General features: G+C 37.1%; 1 long non-coding RNA gene across 3 annotated transcripts in view; it reads left to right on the top strand.

Annotated features, from left to right (window-relative positions):
* The window catches only part of LOC308188021, a 107,614-nt gene that overhangs the window by 9,238 nt on the left and 75,851 nt on the right, over positions 1-22,525 (top strand). For 2 of the 3 annotated variants that reach the window (XR_013945102.1, XR_013945103.1), the window contains exons 2-3: positions 17,422-17,483; positions 20,270-20,409. This is a non-coding gene — a long non-coding RNA (uncharacterized lncRNA). The remainder of the gene's footprint in view (positions 1-17,421; positions 17,484-20,269; positions 20,410-22,525) is intronic. The other variant, XR_013945104.1, reaches the window with a different exon arrangement.

Raw genomic sequence — 22,525 nt, forward strand, 5'->3', positions numbered from 1 at the left:
TGTTCTTGCTAGGAAATTCCCTTTGTAATCAGATGCTTACTCTCAATGACAGTAATGGCAGAAAAACAGCCCTTGACGTACAAGAAAGGACTAATGAAAAAGAACAGGTGAATGAATAGCTCTTTGGAGCAGGGCTGGGTTTGAGAAAAGGGATAAAGGAAGCTACAAAGCCAGGGCAAAGCAAGCATCCCACGCAGGATTTGGTGTCAACCTGGAGGTTGATGCTGCACTGTTTCACTCTTCCAGGCAATGTGTGCTTAGTTGCTCAAAGGGAACAAGTCTAGTCAAACGATCCTGCTCTCAGAATAGGGGCTTTTTGAGTCAAAGGTCTCAGAGAGTTTTATTTCATCTTAAAGGAAAAAACTCAAAGCAGGAACAATGCGGCTTCATCTTCTGATTCTTATAGTTGTTTCCAGATCCTAAAAACCAATTCAATGTTTTCTACCCATACTGAGCATCCTCAGGGTAAGAAACTGACTGACTCAGCCATACATCAACTTGCAATGTGTATATGCCTGCAATACAAGTCAGCAGACATTTGTTTTCTGTGCCATAAAAGACCAAGCAAACATATCATTATTATTACTATTATTTTTATTGTATTGTATTTTAGGCTGGTATTGGGGGGACTGTGAATATTTTTTCAAAGAAGGAACTGGCAAAGAAGATTAAGTGATCTAATAATTTGTAATAATGAGTACTGCATTTGTGAGTACTACAGAATGCTATATTCTGGCTTTTGGGACCATGTATGCATTTTTATAGGGGAATAAATAAATAATCATTTGTGACTTCAAAATGTAACAGTCTTCGGGAGGGAAGGGGAGAGAAATGAATGTTGATTCAGAAGGGAACTACTGTTCCAATTTGCTATAATTTTAACAGGAAGAGATATGTTGAGTGCGTACAGGAGAACAATGTGTACTTAATACTTCAAGTTAAGTACTGGTTTGATTTTTTTTTTCCTCCTTATTCTTGGATCTGAGTATGAGCCATCCACAGAAATAATGAGTAATTATTGAAAGTTTTCCAAATTTCAGACTTTTTTTTTAAGGTAAGGAGAAGGAGCTTTAGTTTCTTGATGCATTTATATCTTGCTTCAGTTTTCAAAACTGGACGAACTTCACTGTGCAGTTCACTTCTGAACCATCACTGTAGAACCTGAACTATTACTATTCATATATAATTCATAATACTATTATAGGATCAATGGAAATACTTGGGAAGTAAAATGCAACTTAGTTTTTCAATGTCTGGCCTTACAGCAATAAAATAGGTTAATTTGAAAAGCTTTCCAGAGTTTTCAGGGAATCACTAATATTCTCTATTTTGATGAAAACCGGGTAGAATTATCCATAATGAAAATATGGTTGGAACTTTCATTGGATATGATAACTTGCTATTTTCTTTGGGTGTGAAAAGGGATTGTAAGTGTTTTACCTCCGTTACTGAGAGGCAATAATTCTCATGAAGAGTCAATGATATAGCTCACAAAGGGGAATTGAATCCTCTTCTGGTCTTTAATAATGATAGGTCATATTGTGCCCCTGGCTGTAAAGTGGATCTTCCCACATCAGGGGAATACTGCTGACGATTGATACTAGATTCAACTTCCAGCTGGTGTAGTAAGCTGCATAAGGAGTGAGTGCAATTGTAATAGTGTTCTAAAGGATTTCTGTGGCCTCTTGTAGGCATGGAAAACCCAACCTGTCATGAAGGGAATTTGTGGACTGTCAGAGTAAATCCCAGTCTTGATACTTTGTCCTGAAATGTATTCCTAAAACAGACAGAAAATAATTTTATAGTCTCGGAAGATTATATTGTCACCTCTCTAGTTTACAGTAACAAGACAAGTCTTTCAGTGAAGTCAATAACACAGGTTGAGTAGCAAATAACCATGCAGCCGCAGTAAGTCTTCTCCCCCACGAAAGAACCAGATTATACTCAGATGAAGTAGAAAAGAGATTTCCTCAGAAAGACAAATGTCAAATGTAAAAACGTCTGGACCCTGGATGTTGGCATGGGAAGGTCATTTATAGGCGCTGCAGCCACACTGCCTTACCAATGCTGCAGGTAGAGGAGCTCTGGGGTGGTGTTCCCTGGCTGCACATGGAACATACTGCAGGACAATGGCCTGGGCTGCACCATCCCTTGACCACACTCTGCTTTCCAAGGTAAAAACATCTGGGTATCTGAGCTGGGAGAGAACCAGTAATTCCGGCAAAGGATCCTCTGATGTGAAGAAAAGTAGATAACTTTAGCAGGTGGATAGCACATCCACTGATGCCAGATTGCAAGAATCTGGAAGCATGTTAGCTACGGTTATTATTTGCACCATGGAAAACTATTCCAATATAGAAAAAAAAAAAGAAAAAAAAACAATTGAGCAGATACAAGAAGCTTCTACCACTGGTGGCTTTGTGTGGTTTATATTTTGCTGTTTAACTAGTGCCTCATTGTAGGGCTGTTCTGTATTTTAGGAGGACATTGACGTTTTGTGGTTAAAGATTAGTTCACTGAATGGTTGCAGTTTCACATATGCTCCCCTCTTCAGAATTCCTTGTGGATGTTTTTTTTTTTTTTTCTGCTTTTGATGAAAAAAGCACCTTTTGATAGAGAAGTAGAAAGGAACTGGTAGATACAGCCTTAAGGTAATGTATTTATCCTTTTAGGATATAGACAGTGAGGGGAACATCTGTTGAAAGTACCACATACAAGCTGTTGAACAAGAAGATAGCAGTGGCAGTTTCTGAGGGGCAGTTATACTGAGGTTGTATGCCAGAAATAAAATGATTTTGTGGCACCCTTGCACAGAACTGAGAGTCCCAGACACTGGCTAATACCTGGGTCTGTGGCTCTGTGCAGTTTTCCAAAGCACAAGGAAATCAGCAGAGATGTTTATCACAAAGCAAAAGAAAAAAGGCCAAATTCAGCACTTCTGTATACTCCCTTTATCTCCAAGTAATTCCAGTTATGCCAGGGGAAATATTCTTGTCATTATTATTAGTGGCAATATTTGGCTCAAACTTTGGAAAGTAAGCTTAGTCTTTGACACAGTAAATATTCAGTTTTCTGTTTACCTTCTTCATGTTAATGTTTTAAAGTTTATGCCATAGTAAATAATAAATCGCACATTTTTATTAGATTGAGTAGACACTTTTACATTCAGTTATTAGCTGTTTAGACATTGGTAAATGGGCTATTCTCAGGGATGCTGATGCTTGGATATTCCTTTTCTCTCCAAATGCACATTCCAAATCACAAACCATTTCCCTTTTTTAAATCTTATTTTTTTCAGCAGTTTTTATTTGTGCCTGCATTTTTATAGTGTTTGTTTTTGTTGGGGATGGTATGCATAGATATTTTATTAATGTCCAGAAGCAGAATTCTTTATGATTCCTTATGATTCTTTCTCCCAGCCCTCAGATAAAGATCTATGAATTAGTACAAAGTAATATATAAGGAACTTTTTTTAGCGGCTTATGTGATCAGTACAGAGCTAGCACAGAGCATTCCAGAAAGTCTTGGCAGGACCCTGAAATGATCATCACAGATGAGTAGCTGATTGCAGAGCTGAATCAATCTGTGATTACATTACAATATAAGGGCCAGTTTCTGCAAGCCCTTATTCATGCAAGCAATCCTAATGGAGGCAAAGCTAAGAAAAAGAAAGCTGAAATCATCAAATTCCTTTCAAGCATAAAAATCATCCTCAGGAGTGAGGGGGTTAATGCCTTGACGACTGCCTTTCCTCCCACATTTTCCATCAGCAGTATACAATGTGAAATGAAGAGAATTATGTTAATAGTTGCTAATGGCTTAAATAAAAGAAACCCCTGCAAAGTCCAGTCCATCTCCCCCTCGCCTGAATGTAGTTATTGCTGACTCATTCTGCAATTGAGAGAGATTTCTTCCAGTAATCTGTTTAACTTTGACAGACTTGTGAAAACATCCTTAACCAAGAGTAGCTTCTACAGATGAATAGTTTACGGCATACCCATCTGAAGCTTTCACTTGAAAACACAGTGTATTCTGCTATTACATGTTGAGTTTCATAAAAAGCGTAATTGTAATTAGTCCCTGTTTCTACAGCTATCCATAGCCCAGTGTAACAATATGGAAACCGGCCATGATGTGTTCAAAAGACAGAGGAATATATGATAAAAACAAAGTCAGAAGAAAGCGTAGTGTGTTGGGTAACATGTGTCCAGAAGTGCTTATTCCATGATTCTGAGAAGCACTTAAGAAACTGTACTGACATTTAAACTGTGTGTTTAATAAAGCCTGTCACTATGCAAAGCATTTAAGCATATGTTGAACTTCAAAGGTGAGGTCAGGTTGTACTGATGTTAATGGAAAAAGTGCATCGCAAATGATTAGCATGAGGCAAATATGGGCTGATGCAAAGCCCACTGATATCCAAGGAGCTGATATCCATTGGACCCTTATTTAGAGAGTTTGCTAAGATGGGGTCTCAATTGCTCATTCCACAGTGTGTTAATGCACCCCTAACATAAATGCTCAGGTGAAAGACTTACTGGGGATGCAGCCTCTATCCTATCTAACTTTAGATTTTAGGCAAAGACTGGAGAAAGTTTTGAAGCACATTCAACCAGAATTATCTGTCATTTCCCCTCCTTTGTTGGTCCTACAGAGTAAGGAGTCTTGTTTTTCCCCAGGTTCTCTGCAATACAGGAGACTGTCTCCAGGTGCCCCCAACTACTGCTGCCAACAAGCTTGTCATGCAGAGTTAAAGGAGAACAGGGACATTTCAATTTCAGGAGCATCCATGGGGTACATGAAAAGCACTGAGCAATCAGGAGATGGAAGATGGATGTAGGAAGAGCAGGTTAGATTAAAATTTGTACTTTTTTTTGATAGAATCCATATATACAAGTATGGAAAGATTCAATTTCAGATGTTAAGGATGTTACTTCATTTATCCCAGACATAACAGAGTTGCCAATGAGTACAAGGAAGTATATGGCTCTTGGATTTTCCAGGGCCTTTCCATTTAGAATCAGGTAAGAAAAGATTCACATTAGATACTGGTTCCAGGATATGAGGGGAATGTGTGTATTTAGGGACTTGCACAACGAATATACCTAGGCTATATGTTGTCTCACTATTGGTACTGCAAGCCTTAAGATGGAGACATCACATAGCTTCCAGTCTGCTTTTCAATGAGGCTTTAAAACAGGCCTTTGATTATGCATGTATTGAAGGCTTGTTGCTGGATATGGCGGGAACTACAGGAGATTCAGGGATGCAAAGCAATGGCATAGATGTTTTTTGGACCAGACTACAGAGAGTTAAACAACAGTTATACATTTAAAGTGATTTCAGACTGGAATGTTGCAAATCCTGATGTTTCTCTTGCACATAGTGACAGATATGAGATGCACAGACTGATACAAAGCCATGCAGCCTGGCTAGGGTTTGGCAGTTTCAGGACTGAGTTCATACATGATTTTGCATTTCTGTTCAAATACGTTATCCTAAAGCTTTAGGCATTCCTTAAAAGAGCTACAGTGAATGGAACCATGTATTTCCATAGGACCCATGGCATTATGGGAGATCCAGCTGTGTAGCCTGTCTATCATGGAGGAGATTCTGTTATGAGTGGGGAGAAAAGGCAGAAAGCTCATTTGGGAAAATGTCATAAAGATAGGCTGTTCCTTAGGCTTGCATAATTTTCTGTCATTGACTGGTGAGAAGAGGGCATTCAAGCAAAGATGTCTTGGAGTGTTGTTTGATCAAATGTAGTCATCTTGGCCCAGGAAATTCATTCAGATGTTAATAAAAATGGAAAACTGTGGTATGACACTTGCTGGATAGTAGGGAGTCTTTTGTCTTCCTTCCTGCAATTTACCCTACTTCATTTCTGAGGCCCATATAACAATGTGGATAGATGTCTATTATCACAGGACCTGGATTTGTATGCCTTGTGCAATGGTAGGAGGACAAATAATATAAAAGCAACAACCTGATGAAAGCCATTGTAACAATAGCCATTCTTTCTGAAGTGCTACATCCTAAACTGATTTTCACCAAATATTTAAGTTGTGCATCTCTGTGTCTAAGTAAGAGACATGATCTTGTTTACTGTATACTTTCATCTGCTCATACAGCTTGAAACACCACAAAACACACCTGAGTTCTAACACGTAAATCTGATGTATACTGTGTAGAGAGGAGACCCCCCCCCAACAAAAAAAAACCAAAAACAAAACAACCACACACCAAACCCCAAACCCAGACACCTTCGGCTTCAAATAATCCTGAAATTTCTTCTTTGATTTCACCTCTGGAAAAAAAAAGGATGTGCAGCTGAAAGCTGGGCTGAAAAGAGAGAGGGATGGGGAGGGGGGGAAATATGCTCCTAAAATGTTTTGAAGGATAGAAATTATCTGCTTTTTGTGAGCTGTGTGCTATAAATTCAGTCTGGGCATTTGTTACCCAAATTACCTCTTCCTTTTATCTAACATAAAAAACAGTCACACTCTTAACTAATGTTTCATTTTTGTGTGTAGATGCAATATCAGATGCTTAATTAGGCCAATAATTATTCATGCATTAGTGTGAACTTTTTGAAGTATAATGGTAACTTGTTAAATGTATAATTATTACCATGGATAATTAGCAACCTTTTTTTTTTTTTTTTTTTTTTTTTTTTTTTTTTATGTGCATCACTGGTCCTCTAGAAAAAAAAAACAACATTTGCAATACTGAATAGTGGAATTTTACACATATCCTCATGTTTTAATTTTAATATTAATAACTATCACATCTTCTCACACAATTTAGTTAAGATTGAAGACTTGACCTTGCTCAGGTAAAAGTCCCAATGTACTGTAGTCTTGGATACTTAGTTGTGCTCTACATTTCTAAGAAGCTGGTATTTCCTGCTACTTTAATGTCTTTCTGTTGTTTTTGCAGCAGAAAAATTGCATCCTTTGTGTCATTGTTATGAAAACCTTTAAGTCTCCTTTGACGCAACTTTTTTTTTTTGCTTTGGAAATTCAAATAGCAAGCATTTGATTCCACAGCTGAAATTATTCTCTGTGAGGAAGCTTATTTTTAAAGCTCTAAGTATGATGCATGTTTTCCATTTCACTTCAGAAATTTGAATGACAAAATATTTCAGCAAACTTGAAGATAAAATGTTCATTCCTGCTAAACACTTTGGATATACTTCTCTAGTCTGACCTATTTTTTTATTGTTATGTATGAATAATATGTTGCATATAAATTTTTGTGTGTATTTGCATGTATATAGGTATTTATTTGTGTGTGCTCCCTATATATGAATTTTATGTGCACACACATCGTTTAATATAACATTAAATACAGAAACATATGGGGTATGACATTGTGACTATTATGGCTTCACTAATACTTACTCTGAAGTCAAGCACTTCAGAAGCTAAGGTACATCATGTAATCATAACTCTGGTCCCATGTAATTTATAATCTTTAACGGGGTGATCACCCATTACTTCTCAAATAACGTATCCATGTGTAGCTTTATCTATAGGCTTAGAAGCTGAAGTTCTTTAAAAAGAGGTGTTTCTCCAATCCCTTCCCTAGAAGCTTCATCTTATGTTGCTGGAAGTCAATGAAAGGATTCTTATTGACTTCCATGATGCAGCTTGTGGAGCTGTACTCCCTGAGCTATTCCATCCTCTGTGAAAATGTAAATTAACTATGGTACTTCAAACACTGAATTTTCAGACTTTCACTTCATTGTTTCACACGTATAGTAACATTTGCAAGACTTTTATACTGAACTGTTTATTCTATTTTTAATTAAAAATTGCTTATGAAAAACATTTACTGTAACTATCAATACATTCTTTTCTGTTGCTCCAAAATATTTCTGTTCTTGACTTTATGTTATATTCTTGACTTTACACATAGTAAGGGGTCAAGCTCAAAATATATGCTATCATTTTTTTTGAAGAAAAATAGTTTTTTGATTAAATATTTAATATAACATTTCTGAGGACAATTTTTATTTCCATTAAAAAAATAAAACAGAATTACAAATGGTGCTAAACACAAATATTTTAATTGAACTGCTTCACCTTGGTACTTACCAGAAGGGTTAAATTAATCCTTTTACATACACTATACTTTTCTCTGGGTTTATCTTCATATTCAGACTGTATTTTCATATTGTGTTTCACTGCATCACAAAAGGAATATATATCGCATCAAAAATGGAACATCCAGTCAGAGCAGCCCCAATGTTTCAATCTACCTAGATCTGAGAAACAGTTTGGACCCTTAGACAAAACACCAATTATAAATTTTGGATCCTGTTTCAAATTTGGATTACTGATTTTAATGAAATTTAATGGACTTGAGAGATGGCATCTAGATTATAGTTCTTCCCTAACCAAGTTACAAAACAGATGAAAAGAAATAAACCAAAAGAGAATGATCAAGAAGAGCATTTAAAAGCTAAATAGTTCCCTGCTGTATTAGAGTGGCAATAACCTTTTGTTGTCTTGATTTACCGCTTTGTAAATTGGGAATATCATGGCTTTTTCTGATGTTTACATAGCACTTAACAGATAATTAGGATTGCCTACATGCTAAGTATTTCAGCCATACGTGGTATTTTAATGACAATATCCAGACCTGCATATCAAAGCAGTATAAGACCATAGTTTTTGCATACTTCATCTAGAACAAGAAATGATGTTTTCTTCATTTTTCCCATAACCCATTTCCTGTCTTCTGCTTGGACCGTATGAAGTTGAAGGAGCTGCTACATGGAGCTATAGTGTAAGGGAGGTTTGGAGTATAAAGCTATCCTAGTGTAACTTCTTTCTCTAACAACTGAATATAGAACCTGAAAGTTAGCACATTCAGTTCATTAGGAGGATTGTCAGTATCCCTAGTAAAGACTGGTCCAGACAAGAAACTTGTTGAGTCTGTTGTTCCTTTGATCTCCATTTGCATAGCTTGTCCGATAAAACTAAAATCATCTTTCTAAAAGTAGCAGGGCTGGAATGCGAAATGCTGTGTGTAACTGTTGGACTGTTATTTCCCTCTTTTTTACTTTTTCATAATGATGATGTATAAGAAAAGACATAATAGAACTTTTATCTATTAACTTTTAACTCTTTCAGTCTTGCATGTTCTTTGTCAGACTGGGTCCTCTGAAAGGCATTATATCTTAGGAGATCCCATTCATGCTAACTTGATCGGAAGTACATACCTACATCACCATGCTTTACTCAAGTTAATATACGCTGCCTCTTGGGAAGCCTTGTTAATTTGGGTTCAGCACTAACTTTAATTAAATGGCTTCTAATTTAATTTCTAATGGCTGGCTCATATCTGGCTCATATCCTCATTCACAGGAAGAATGAAACTTGTCTACCCACAATGGTATGACAAATCTCCATAGTTATCACTGAAGTTCTTTACAGAGTTGCTTTAACTTGACAGTATGACCGTAATGGCCAGGCTTACTAGGAGCCATGTGAATGTCATATTAGTATTTGCCATCAGATGTTCTAGAGAGTCAGGGAAATGTACATTAAAACATTATATCTTTTAATAATAAATGTGAAAGCAAATGCTTTATCTGTTTCATTGCTTACCTGCAGAAAGTTACCACAACAGAAAAAAAAAAAAAAAGAAACTACTGAGCAAATAATATAAACAACATATAAGAAAAACAGACAACAGTATCATAAAGCTAATCAGTAATGTATATTCATTTGGACTGAAAATGATGTAAGCTTCCTTTTAATTTCTTGCAGTTATAATTTCTTTTCCTTTTAAAAATAGTGATGCGAGCAATCAACACCTGCCAAAAGTGAATGATGTGTCAGCTTACTGTAAATTCCTTGTCAAGTCTGGGCAAGTGCAAAAATGTTAAATGTAACATTAATTGATTAATTTAACATACCAGAAAAGCTAAACTGTTCCATATGATGAAAATTCTCATTTTATGCCATGTTTAGAAAACATTTTTCAAGTACAAATACTTTACTACTGATCAATGACAATGCAATGGAGATGAATTTCATATTAATTCTCCATTGCTGCAAATTATTTTAATTACTTTTGCAAAGGGTCGCTGTCACAATCAGCAGAGGTTAACAGATCATCTGGGAACATTTATTTTGCCAATTTATCCATTCTTGAAATGCCGATATTAAATTATTTTATTTTTTGTTACAAATACTATGTATATATAGGATAACTTGTGACCTCAGGCTTCATGATTTAATACATTTATTCCGGCTACTAAAGCTAAACTGAATATTAATGCAACTTTTCTATTACTTTCATCTGAAGTCTTTTGTAAAAAATATATGATTGTTATGTAGCACCAGACCATATTTATGTAATGAGAAAGCATAATGTGCTCAATAAATATTGAAGTTCTTGGCCTCCCACTGAGCATTTGATATTGAAGCGTATCTAGTTACAGACTTTGAAAATGATGCCCCTTTTCATTCTGGGTTGAATTTGCACCTTTGCTACAGTAATTTCACTTTGCATCTCTGCACATAATTATTGTGAAGCTGATTCAGTAGGGGAACAATAAAGAGAGATATAGAGAGAGTTCTGCCTGAACAGCAGGTAGTGTTGTATCATTTTAATGAAACTTGAAAGTTTGAGGGACTAAACCAGTAAACATTCCAAAATGTCCAAAGCAGGAATTCAGGCAGTTGTTTCCTGGTACTCTGCTATCCTCACAGTATCTGGATGTAAATTTCTGTGAAGTGAATTAACCAATAGCACTGTAAGGGAGAGCAGACCTTTGGCATTTGTCCCTTCCACAGCAGAATAAATAATTCTGTTTTAAGCATCTATCACCTGTAGCTACCAAGAGCTTAGATGCTTATACAGGTGATACCTGAGTAAGGAAAGCCAACTAGGGTGTGAGGTGGGCTTATATCCTCCTAACGCTAAACTCAGTATAATTTCCTTCCTTTTTTTCACTTCCTTAACTTTGAATTAGCTCTCAAGGCAAATGGAATCAGGAAGGGGACTGGCTCTCCATTCTGAACTGAATCATTGTAATTTAAGTCATAAGTAGTTATAATCTTTTACTCTGAGAATGTGTGTATAATTATAGTGCTCGTGTTAGAGCTGATATGCCCTCAAAAGATGAATATTTTGCACTGGGATGGTGAGCACCTTAGGCAGACATTCACAATCTGAACGGATCCCTAGTCCCTTTGATAACGTTGCAGTACAGGAACTTTGAGTATACACTTGTGCAGCATCACTCCTAGATTTGAGAGGATGGTGGTTGTCCTTCAGAGGACATTTCACATTGTGCTGGTGTCTTCTGAAAGCATTCTGTGTGGTCTGTGCCCACAGGAGAGAGTCAGACCTCAGACAGAATCCTACTGAGAGAGTCATTGACATAACGCAACTTGTTTCAATTTGATGAAATTTTCTTTCTCATTGATGAAATTTTGACCCCTTTAAAACCAATGGGTGTACTGCTGTTGTCTTTCAGCGTGGATGGTGTTTAGCCCCTGAATCTGCAATAAGTGCTTGAGCTCAGAAACAAATATGAGAGCTGACTATTCTGCAGAAGTTAGTAGGCACGTGGGATTAGTCTTTTTTATTTTTTTTGGGGGGTGGGTGGGGGCGGGACGGGACAGAGGTTCTCCAAGACATGTAGGAAAGTTACCCCCCTTTCAGCTGAAACTAGATACTGAATTTCTCCTTTGTGTAACAGGAGATCTCTCCCTGTGTGCTTATTATGGTTCATTCAGTATAAGAACCATAAAATTATACAAAGAGGCTCAGGTACTCAGCCACTGTGAATCCATTGCCTTCAAGATCTGCTGAAAAATCAGAACAAAAGCATGCACAGAGGGGTCTTCAAAGATGATCTATAATTAACTTCAAACAAAAAAAATCTGTGTCAGTTCAAATCCTTATACTATATGATATGATGTGAACTGACATATCACCACTGATGTTGCCAGACTTGTATCAGTCAGCAAAGTGAGTATCTCATACATTCGACCACTGATGCCAGAGATATAAAATGAAATTCCAGGCTGTGTGTTTTTTCAGTGTAGTGAAACCAGAGACTTTTCAATTCTTGTCAGCTCACTTCTTAAGGATACATCACCTTCTAAAATTTAACTTTGTTTTTACTTCTTGGCTCAATAAAGAGGCAGTATGGCCAAAGTGATGATGAAAGATCTTTATATGAAGTCGGTATCATTTAAGGTTATCAGTAAGTTTCTCTCTCCCATCACTTAAGATATTCAGGTTTACTACACATAGTTCACTGTGATGTCAATGGTCTTTCACAAAATGTGTTTCCAATTTCTTTTTCCTAAGCATCAGAAAAGTTGCAGTCAGATATCTATGGAAAAAATGCTATGGGCTACAGTGATTTCAGACATTGTTTTCCAGCTCTATCTGTGACATGTATTGTCATTGGGAGAACGGACTGTTCCGCTCATGTTTGTTGGTCCTCTGACTCATAAGGAATGTTTGCTAGTGTTGTTTTCAGATTGCATTCCTATATTTCCCTTCTATTTTCACTGTCACTTCAGAACATTTGCCTGTTGATTTGCTTCTGTTAGACAATTTCCCTTCTGCAGGAGTACAGGGGTTTATATTCCCGACTCTCATGTTTCCAGAGTTTGCACCACTGTCTTTGCTAGCCTTCACTTTGCTGAACTCATTTACATCTCTGTAAGGAGTGGGAGAAAAATAGCAGCCTGCAGTGCTCCATTTGCTCCTCTCATTGCACAGGTGTAAATGACAAGACACAAAATTGTCAGGAGTTAGGTCTAGCTCGAGCTACTCAAGCATTGAGTTATGCTTGCAATTTGACGTTCAGAAAACACTGGGAACTACCAATTTTCATGTCATGCTGTGTGTGTTGTGTGGTACAATGGTATAGAATAGCATCAGATCTTACTTTGATCACTACGTATTGGCGTACTGTATCAAATCTTGCACAAACCTGATTTTAGATTCAAGTTTATAATCCCAGATCAGGCAATATTGTCTTCAAAATACCAGGTTTTGCTGTATGCAGTTTATACTACTCTGTACATATTCTTCTGCTTGTAAAAAAATCAGTCTTGTGTAGGTTTCCAGGCATAGGTTACTATTGTTGTAATGCACAAGTCTTCACTTCAGCTGGCCATTCTGCCATCATTACAGGAGTATTCCTTTGCTTGAATACTAGCTTTGTGAGCTATAGAAATAACAACCTGCTATATAAAGAAAAGTGGGAGCCTGTTTAATATTCTGGGTTAGAAACTAAGCTCACCCAGCAACTGCTTCATGAGAAGCTGAGGTTTGCATGGCAGTGGAGGGTTGGGACCTCAGAGAGATGGACCCCTGAGGATGGGGACCACCATGACTCTTTCCTGTAAATCCATCCTGCTTGCCTTTCAGATTCCTTCACGTGGGTGTATTGAGAGTTCATTAGTTCTGCTCATTTACCCAGGCTTCCACTTCTAAATCCAGTGCATCTCACGGTTTTGGCTTAATACTGGTTTGTTGGTAAGATTATTGCTTTGAAAAACTTACAAACTCTTGGAACTTTTCTCTAACAATTGCCTTTAAGCATGTACTTCTTTGAATAAGTCAGTGCAGTGACCTGAAAATTCTGTTATGTTTTACCTTGGTTTTAAATTAAAATGATCTCTGTTTTTTCCTTGGAGATGCAGACCTGGGTCCTATGGAGTTCACAGAATGGTTGAGGTTGGAAGGGCCCTCTGCAGGACATCTGGTCCAACCTCCCTGATCAAGCAGCAACACCTGGAGCAGGTTGCTCAGGACCACGTCCAGGTGGTTTTGTATATCTCCAGGGAAAGAGACCCCACAATCTCCCTGAGCTACTGGCTCTCCAGTAGCTCCAAATTCACTGTCACTCATATATTTTTAAGGGCAAAGTTTAGCCCTGTGGCTTTTCTTTATTTGTTTTAATCATACTGCCTATTTCAGGAACACTTAAAGCGGAGAAGTAATGAGAAAATAAGAATATTTAATTTATTCTCAATTTCTGCTTAAGAGGCTGTGGTCTTTATATAAGTCATCTAAGCAATGAACAAAGGAACAATTTATATTGGAGATTAATGAGTGTGAGGGCCTTTGGTAATATGGCAGTAAGTACCATAGAAATGTTATAAATACCTAAAAATTCAGCACAGAGTGTATGGGCAAAGCTCCAAATGGTCGTCACTATTGCAAGATGGAAAATAAAACCCTTAATGGGCAAAACCTCTGCCTGTTATTGGTAAGAAGCACTAAAAGTAGCCATTCTTAGGAGCACTTGTGGTTGACTAGCACTTGTTATGCTACAGGAGAGAAGTAGTAGTCCTGAGGAAGAGGTTTTTCTTTGTCATATCAGCAGCTTTAAGTGAAGCACAGATGCTTTATGCTTCCAGGCTTGGTTACATTAGAAAAATATATTGAGCATAGTTCTGAGGATTAAAAAAAAAAAAAAAAGGCGATGTGCTAGGAATTACTGGTGTGACTAGTGAAATTTTGCTTCTCTTGTGTGTAGTAACTACAGACACTTTTCACTTTTCCATGAGTTTCTAATTGAGATTGGTGTAGAGTCAGATATTTTCACAGAAGTCACACAGGCCAGAGAGTACAATAGCAATTAAGTATTGAGTGTACGTATGACTAATTAGTTAGTGCCAGAAGGAAACATATGTTTTTGCTTCTTCCTGGAGCCAATTACCACATGCCTGTGTTATAACGCAGGATGAGAAGTGGCCCCATGCTGAAATAAGAGTTCATTACAAAACAACATAACAAAGAAAGAAACAACTATATGCTGACCAAGCCAACCACTACAGAACCACAAACAAATGCAGAAAAACTATCAGGGAAACTTCTGCACTGAAAGAATGCTCAAACTGCCTTGAAGAGATGACTTCAGATCATATGTGCACTTGCACAACTTATTTTGAAATCAATGTACAATGCTTAACCATATTGGAAAGCTAAATGTAGTCTATGGCTGAAAAAAAAAAAAAAAAAAAAAACAAGGCAAAAAAAAAAGCGTTGAATCTACTTCTAATGACCCAATCAAGGCTGGAATGGAGACAGTTTTTGATGCTTCCTTCTCTTGCTTGGTTTGGGTTCCTATTTGTGTATGAAAGCGTCAGTTTGATTCACTCCATGCTTCAGTCCTGAACTGTGGTTCCCCTGGTTGTCTTCCCACCCTCAATATTTGCTCAGATCTTAAAAGATCTGAGCAAATATTTTGCTCCAGCATCAATATAAAGATATGCAACGTACATCTGGCCAGGCTGCTTCTAAAGGAAGTAAGTCCTTCAGTAAGGACACAAGTCCAGGCTCAGCAGTTAACCCAGGGCTTTGACTTCTGCTCACCTGTATGCTTCCCAAAGACAGCAGTGACTTGCCAGTTCTTCCTGACTTTTGGATATAGTCCCTTGGCAGTCTTTATTGTGCTGGGATTTTGTCCTTGGCAGTCTTTATTGTGCTGGGATTTTGTTATCTCCAGAATATTGTCTCCCTGAATGATGCTTCTTCAAATGATGCAACTAGGCTTTAAGGTTACAGTTGCAGACGTCAGATAATATTATATTGCTTAGTTATATCTGTCATGTAAATTATTTTTCAAGCAGCATTAAAAATCACATGCTCTCAATCACTGAGAACATGGACAGAGTTCAGCTGTGGCTTGGTGATTGAATGTTGGCAGAAACTTTGTACCATATTTATTGAATATTTGCACAAGCAGGGATTACATCAGTAACGATAGTACAAATTTGTATACTAAACACAGGAATGCCTTCTAGCAAAATGACAGTGACTGGTAATGCCTTCTAATTCTGTGATTTGCTACAAACGTAGCTTAGGTATTACTTTACCCTACTTCTGAAATGGAGATGTGGCAAATACAAATATGTTTAAAATAAATCTCTTTAGCATTCTTCATATTTCCATTCACAATTTGAATTAACACACCTCACCAAATATGTAACTGCTCTATGATACTTCTATCAGACCTAAACAAACAGGATTTAAAAATCTTTAACATGGCTTTATGCTAAGAATATTCATGAATACAAATCCATAGTTTGCTCACATTTAACGTAATTCAGGTAAACATTTTTCTTGTGCACTCATTCATGGGAAATGTAACACAGATGAAAACCTCATATAGTCTTTTGTTTTATATATTTGCCCATCTGTGCTTCTTGCTGCTGAGAAAAAGAAATCCTTTGCTTTTGCTCCTATCATTTTTATTGACACTCTTGGCAGGTGGCAGGTGGGGGGTTTATAAGCTTTTTGTTATTTTGCCTACTTTTCCCGACAAGTCCCCTCTTTATTTCCATGACAGTATTTTAAGCATATGCCCCCTTCTTTCCTGCTGTTTTTTTTTTGCTGTTTATTTATTTATTTATTTTATTTTTCCAACTGAGCACCCTGTTCAGTCATCTTGTTTCTCATCCTGGCAGCTGGCAGCCCCTCTGGCTTTTCTGCTTCCACCCTGTGGCTTGTTGAGAATGCTGCTTGCAGCCTGCGCACTCCCCACCTCCTCTGCCTTAGCTTTTGGGGTCCATGCATCCAGTGGCAGACTTGCCGAAGCCATGGATCTCCAGAGATCACCCTGCTACATTAGCAGTCAGATTTGCATTTTCCCATTGTGCCTGTGCTGCTTACAGCCTGAAGGTGACTTTGCCTCCATTTCCCCTGCCAAAGAAGGTGGTAAATAAGTCACAATTAAAAGGCAAAGAAGGAAGGAAGGCCTGGCCAGCAACGTCTAGAACTGGTGCTTGCTTGCCTTTCTGGGCTTGCTGAGCTCTACCCGTGTTTCTGTGATCACATCCTGCCTGGACAACCCGAGGCAATGCCAGCCTCCTGCTGGGCTCAGGCAGTGGGAACAACTGTCATTTCTCATCACTCTTCTCCAAAGAAGAGGTCTCTGGATCCAGCCTGAGCAGGACGGTGCCATCTTCCTCCTGTCCATGCTCCCATTTAGGGCATAGCCATGGATGCCTGTGAGCATCCATGCCTAGGGCTGGCTTCACTGGTGTTTTGCCAGGGGTGAGCCCAGGTATGTTGTTGGGCATGCTCAAGTCTAGCCGAGCTACTCTTGGTAGGGTAAGTACTCACCTGGAATTCCAGTTCTGAAGGTCAGGCTCTGTGTTTCATGGGCAAAACACTGCTAGCCATGTTCTTCACACTCATTTCTATTTCTGAACTGCTTCTGCAGGGCAGTGAAATGTACGGTTTAAGATGAGCCTCAAGGCAGTCATGGTGTATTAATAACAATATGTGATAGTGCTAGATGTAAACAGGAAAGGCCTTGGCATTCTTTCAAAGAAAGAAAGTTCCGTTCTTGATCCAGAAACACAGTTGGTACTCACAAAGTTATCAGCGAAATAATCAACAAATTTTTCTTTAAAATCATTCTAGAATGTCCAGGCTCTGACCCACATACCGGCCTGTACTGTGTCCTGGTACATCTACAGCTAGAGGTATGTAACAGGCAATTTATCTCATCTTTAATAAACTAGACAAAAGAAAAATCAAGATCATGTTCAAAATCTATTTAACGAAAACTCATCAAATAAAATTATTTGCTGTAATTGTCATCTCCTGAATTTTGATTTATTGCCAAACAGTATTATTTAATGCACTCAGAAATGAAGAATTGGTATTCTGGTGGCACAATATATCAGGGAAACATCAAAGCCATTTATAGCCTGTGTGGCTGAGTTTCACATGAGGTTTAAGAAAATATTCTGTTTAAGCATGAGTAGTTATTTATTTTTTTATTGTTAAGCATTATCATGGATAGCAATATTTCATTGGAGGCAGATGACTATCCAGAAACATAATTAATCATGATTATTTATGTCATACCTAATTATCAGGAAATAGCCCCAGGGATACACTTCAGTTATATTTCAGAACCTTCAGACTATAATTACTTTGCTTTGTATTAAATATTCTTTCCATACTCTTGAAGAAGTTTAGAACACATTTATAAGGAATAAGGTCGCAGGGATAGAAATAACTAATGTACAAGCAAATAATGAAAATACGTGCATTTGGGGAAGTGCTGAGTTATTATGAGTAAGTATATTAATTTCATTCTCTTCATAATTAGGTAAAAGAAATGGCTTTCCAGTGTAGTTTTTAATATCTGAGCACACTAGCATAACAACACAGACCTTAAAACAAAGGCCTTTTAAAATTCTGTTAATGTATTGTAAAGTGGATTAAAAGTTGGAAAAAAAATAAAATGCTACCTAAGGGTCTGAATTCTCAAAGACTTTTCATTTGTAAATTTTGAAAGCTATTTCTCAGTGAGGACCTTTCATATTCTAAGGAGTTTCATTGCTTCAGGTGTTGCTGTAAAAAATATTTAGATATATTTCTGGTTTAATATTTATAACCTATTGTGTGTAATTAAAGCATTTAATAGAAGTTGTAAAATTAGGTAGGCAACGTACATGAGTATGTATGTATGTAATTTACATTCCTGGTTGTTAACGATACTGAATACCTTTAAAATGAAGAAAGGATAAGATTAAGTATAAGACCTCAAAACATGCACACACTCGTGGACCTAAGCTATAATTTTATTGAAGGGCATACCACGCAACAAAGTCATTCCTGTATAAATGAAAACCTGGACATTTATTTTTACAAATAAGGTATTTTTCCCCTTGTTTTCACTGATAAAAAGGACAACAACATATTTTCAGCACCGCTATGACCAGAGGCTGTTTTTGGGCACACTGTTCTTGCATTACAGATTTGTAGAGCTATGCTGGAATGCATGCCATTATACTGCCTTTGAACAGAGGTTTGGGGATGGGACTTGGCTTTTGGGGATTTGTTTTGTTTTGCTTTGTTTTGGGATGTATGTAAGAAAGTTATGTATGATCAGGTCCAAAATTCAAAGTGTGTTTGGTTATTCTGTTAGCTAACAGAATTTGATCTTAGAGGTACTCAGTCAGTACAGCATCTTGGTAAGTGCTTAACGTTAACATAAGAGTCTGTGACTTTGATTCACATGCTTACAGCTATGTGTATAGTTAAACAGTGTTTGCACTGGGACCCAAAACCTCAGCACAGCTCCCTTTGAACAGATTTAGGCTGGCTACAGTGAACTGAGCCAGGACTGAAAGCTTCTGCCTAGCTGTCATGCAGTGGGTGCTGAATCTTACTGTTTTGAGCATGAGTACATTGGGGAGCTGGGTAGTTTCAATCTTTAGGTCAGCCTTACATAGGTCCCATTGACTCTGGAATCGTGTTTTGCTCATGCTGTGCTTGTGACTCATCTATATTTGGTTAGATGCAAGCAAATTGCCCTGGTGGCCGCAACATTGCCGTATTTAATGCCTGCAACTTGTTTTTCATGGTTGTGTTTTTCATGGAAGAGTTTTGAAACCTCTACAGGGTTTGACTTTACAGAACCCTCATTAAAGTGAAATTAGAGGTTTACTCGTTTTGCTAAATAATTCAACCTGTTTAAATATTAACAAAAATATTATAAAGATGTTGTTATTTTAAAATGCTGAAAAGGAATGCCTCATGTTAAGGTTCAAAGTCAACAAACAATCTCCTTATAAAACTGAGCACAGACAAACACAGAAATTATTTGCTAGTATTTAACAGAGAGACAGCTCTCAGCTAGAGTCCATTGCGATTTAATGACAGCACCATCTTTATCTAAATCGGTGATGAAAAACAATGTCTACATTTGAACTGACACCCTCTGTCTTCTGTGAATAATCATACGTAAGAGGGAACGTTACTTGGGAAACTATTTCCTTAACAAATGTCTGATTTTTTTCTGCATTCCATCCTGAAAGGTATTTTCTTCTCTGTTTGCTGTCTAGCTTAGCTGGACATTTTTATTTATTTTTTTTTTCACTTATTTGAATTGTCATTAGGACAGAAGGCAAAGTGTTTGCGTAATTGAGCATTCAATTAATTAACCAACTAATATTGGAAGTGAGTGTTATGAATTGACTACTTTTGCATGGCATTTTCCCCTCTATTTTTATTCACTTCCCTAATTTTCTGAGTGCTGTGTCTAAGTGGTGTGCTGATTGTTGCTGCTGATGGACAGGAGCAGCCATCCCTTAATAAAGCACTAAGGTGGCCACAATAATTTAGTGACTTTTCAGAAAATATTAAATGCTTCATTTTAATTCTTTTCTCCCAATTTAATGGCCTCCGAAGACAAGTCCTAGGTAATATGGAGCGAATTTTGTATGTCTGATGTTAATTCATCTAATTTTTTTAGCAGATATTTTTGACATCGTAGGAATCTTCAGCTTTCATGAAAGTGATGATATTTTGGGAGGCAGTTCTCTTTCTAGAGTGCATTAAGGTGTGATGAGAGACTTCCCTGAGCAAAAATTCCTGAAACATTGAGGGGTCAAGGTGAGAGCCTATTCTTCTCCAAAAAGCTTAGGGGAGTTCAGCTACAAGCAGCATGTAGGAAATGAGAAAGTTAATTTCCATTGAATTTTCCTTTAGAAATATTTTTCTGATTTATGTTGAAGGAATTAGAATTAAAAAAAATGTGTTGGTGAAATAAATGAAACGTTTTGTTAAGCAAAGATGTTTATTTTAAATTGGATTCACTACAAATTGTCATCAAAATGGCCAGAACAAACAGTTAGAATTAATATTCTGCAAGTGTTACTGCTGAAAGCCGTTTTAAGACAGGAAAGTGTCTTTATTTCTAACATGTCTAGACTACTTTTTCACTTTTTCTCTCTTTTTTTTTTTTTCTGTACCTTTTATATACTCATTAATAGTTGGATATTTTGTTAAAGAACTCCAAATGGGTGTTTTGCTATTCTTAAATGCAAAACAGAAGCAATCAATAATTCTGTCTGCTGCTAAATAGACCTCGACTCTGGGTGGTGTTAACAGTAGACAAAAAAAACAACATAGGATTAACAAGTATTTTGATCACATTGCTTGTTTAATTCAGCTAAAATACAATAGTATTTTGTAGGATTAAATGGGAATCTTTATTTAAGAAAATTAATGTCAGAGTTGGTACACTGCATGCTTTTTTTTTTTTTTTTTTTACCTTCCATCTTTTCTATTTCTATTTCCATGCTTTTTACACTTCTATTGCATTCGCCAGCTTTCTGTGCTTATTTGGTGTTAGATGAAGCGGATACTCAGGTAGCCAGTGCAGTTTTGAAGAGCCTAACCAGAACCAGCTGAAGGCATGAGAATATCCTTCCCTGGCCTCTGCAAACATGTTGTTTAGGAGGAAGTTTCAGATATCAATTGAGCATTGCGATAAACTCTTTCAAGTGTAAACTTGGTAGCTGCATCGCCCCTTCTCTTTTTGTCACTTCATTACATCTCGTTGCAAAGGTCAAGCAGTAGAGAGTGATACATTTCCTTTCATTAAGGAGCAATGGCAAGGAGCTGATGCTTAGGCTTTGTTTGTCCTGCCTGTTAGTCTCAATGTCACTGAAACACAGCATGAAAATTAAAACATTGAAAGGAAGTATAATAATTGTGAGTTGCCATCCTTATCTACTGAATAATGGTGTTTTTTTAGAGGCTGTGTTTTCTGTGGCTGGTGACAAGCTCTGGCTGAATGTGGCTGAGCCTTAGCAATGTCATTTTTTTCAATATGGATCTTTATATCCAAGTAATTATGAAATCTCCAGAGCAGGGAACCCTTCAAATCAAACATATGCATCAGAACAAAATATTAATTCAGCAAACATGACACAAGATAGTACATCAGTCAGTTAGTAACTGTCTCCTTTACAACTTTGCAGCATTCTTTTCCTGACACATAAATGTAACTCAATCAAGAACACACAGTATTTTACACTTCCTAAAATGTGGAAACTTTACATCCTTAACATTCAAAGCATGAATTTTTATAATTCTATTCTGATTTTTGGTGAAATTCTGAAAATTCAAAATCCCCCATGAAAAGGTGTTTTTGCACAGAATTTAATGTTGTTAGGCATGGCACTGTTGTTTTTGCGAAAAGTGTAACATTGTGCAGGAATTTGGACATTTTTATTTTATTTTGTGTTACACTTTTCTAACATATGGTAATATGTACTATATTCTGAAATACAAACTGATTTTGGAAACAGGCTTCAAAACGTTTGTTTCTGGGAAAACTGAAAACTCTCTGCTTTTGCTGTGCCAAAAAAAAAAAAAAAAGGATAAAGAAAAAGATTTTTTTTTTTCTAAAATGAAAAGCTCTTCTGCAGAACCTGTCAGGCTTACGGTATCGGCACGTTCCCTCAGGGTATTTTCTACTAGCTCTAGTTGTTTGACTGCAAGGGTCTTGCTCAGCAGTTGCCCCTCTCCTTGATTTGAGCTTTAACTTCTGCCACAGTGTAAATACAGAATAATAATGAATAATAATCATAAGTGAAAAAAGAAAAAAGAAAGCCAGGAAAGCATGAGTTAGCTTTAGTTTAGACAGCAGCGTGCCTCCAATTCCCCGACGGTCAGGCTCTGTTTAGCACTTAGACTGCTTGCATACATATATATATATATA

This window comes from Anser brachyrhynchus (genome assembly GCF_964034855.1).
Source record: "Anser brachyrhynchus genome assembly, chromosome: 1".
In the NCBI taxonomy this organism is placed as follows: Eukaryota; Metazoa; Chordata; class Aves; order Anseriformes; family Anatidae; genus Anser; species Anser brachyrhynchus.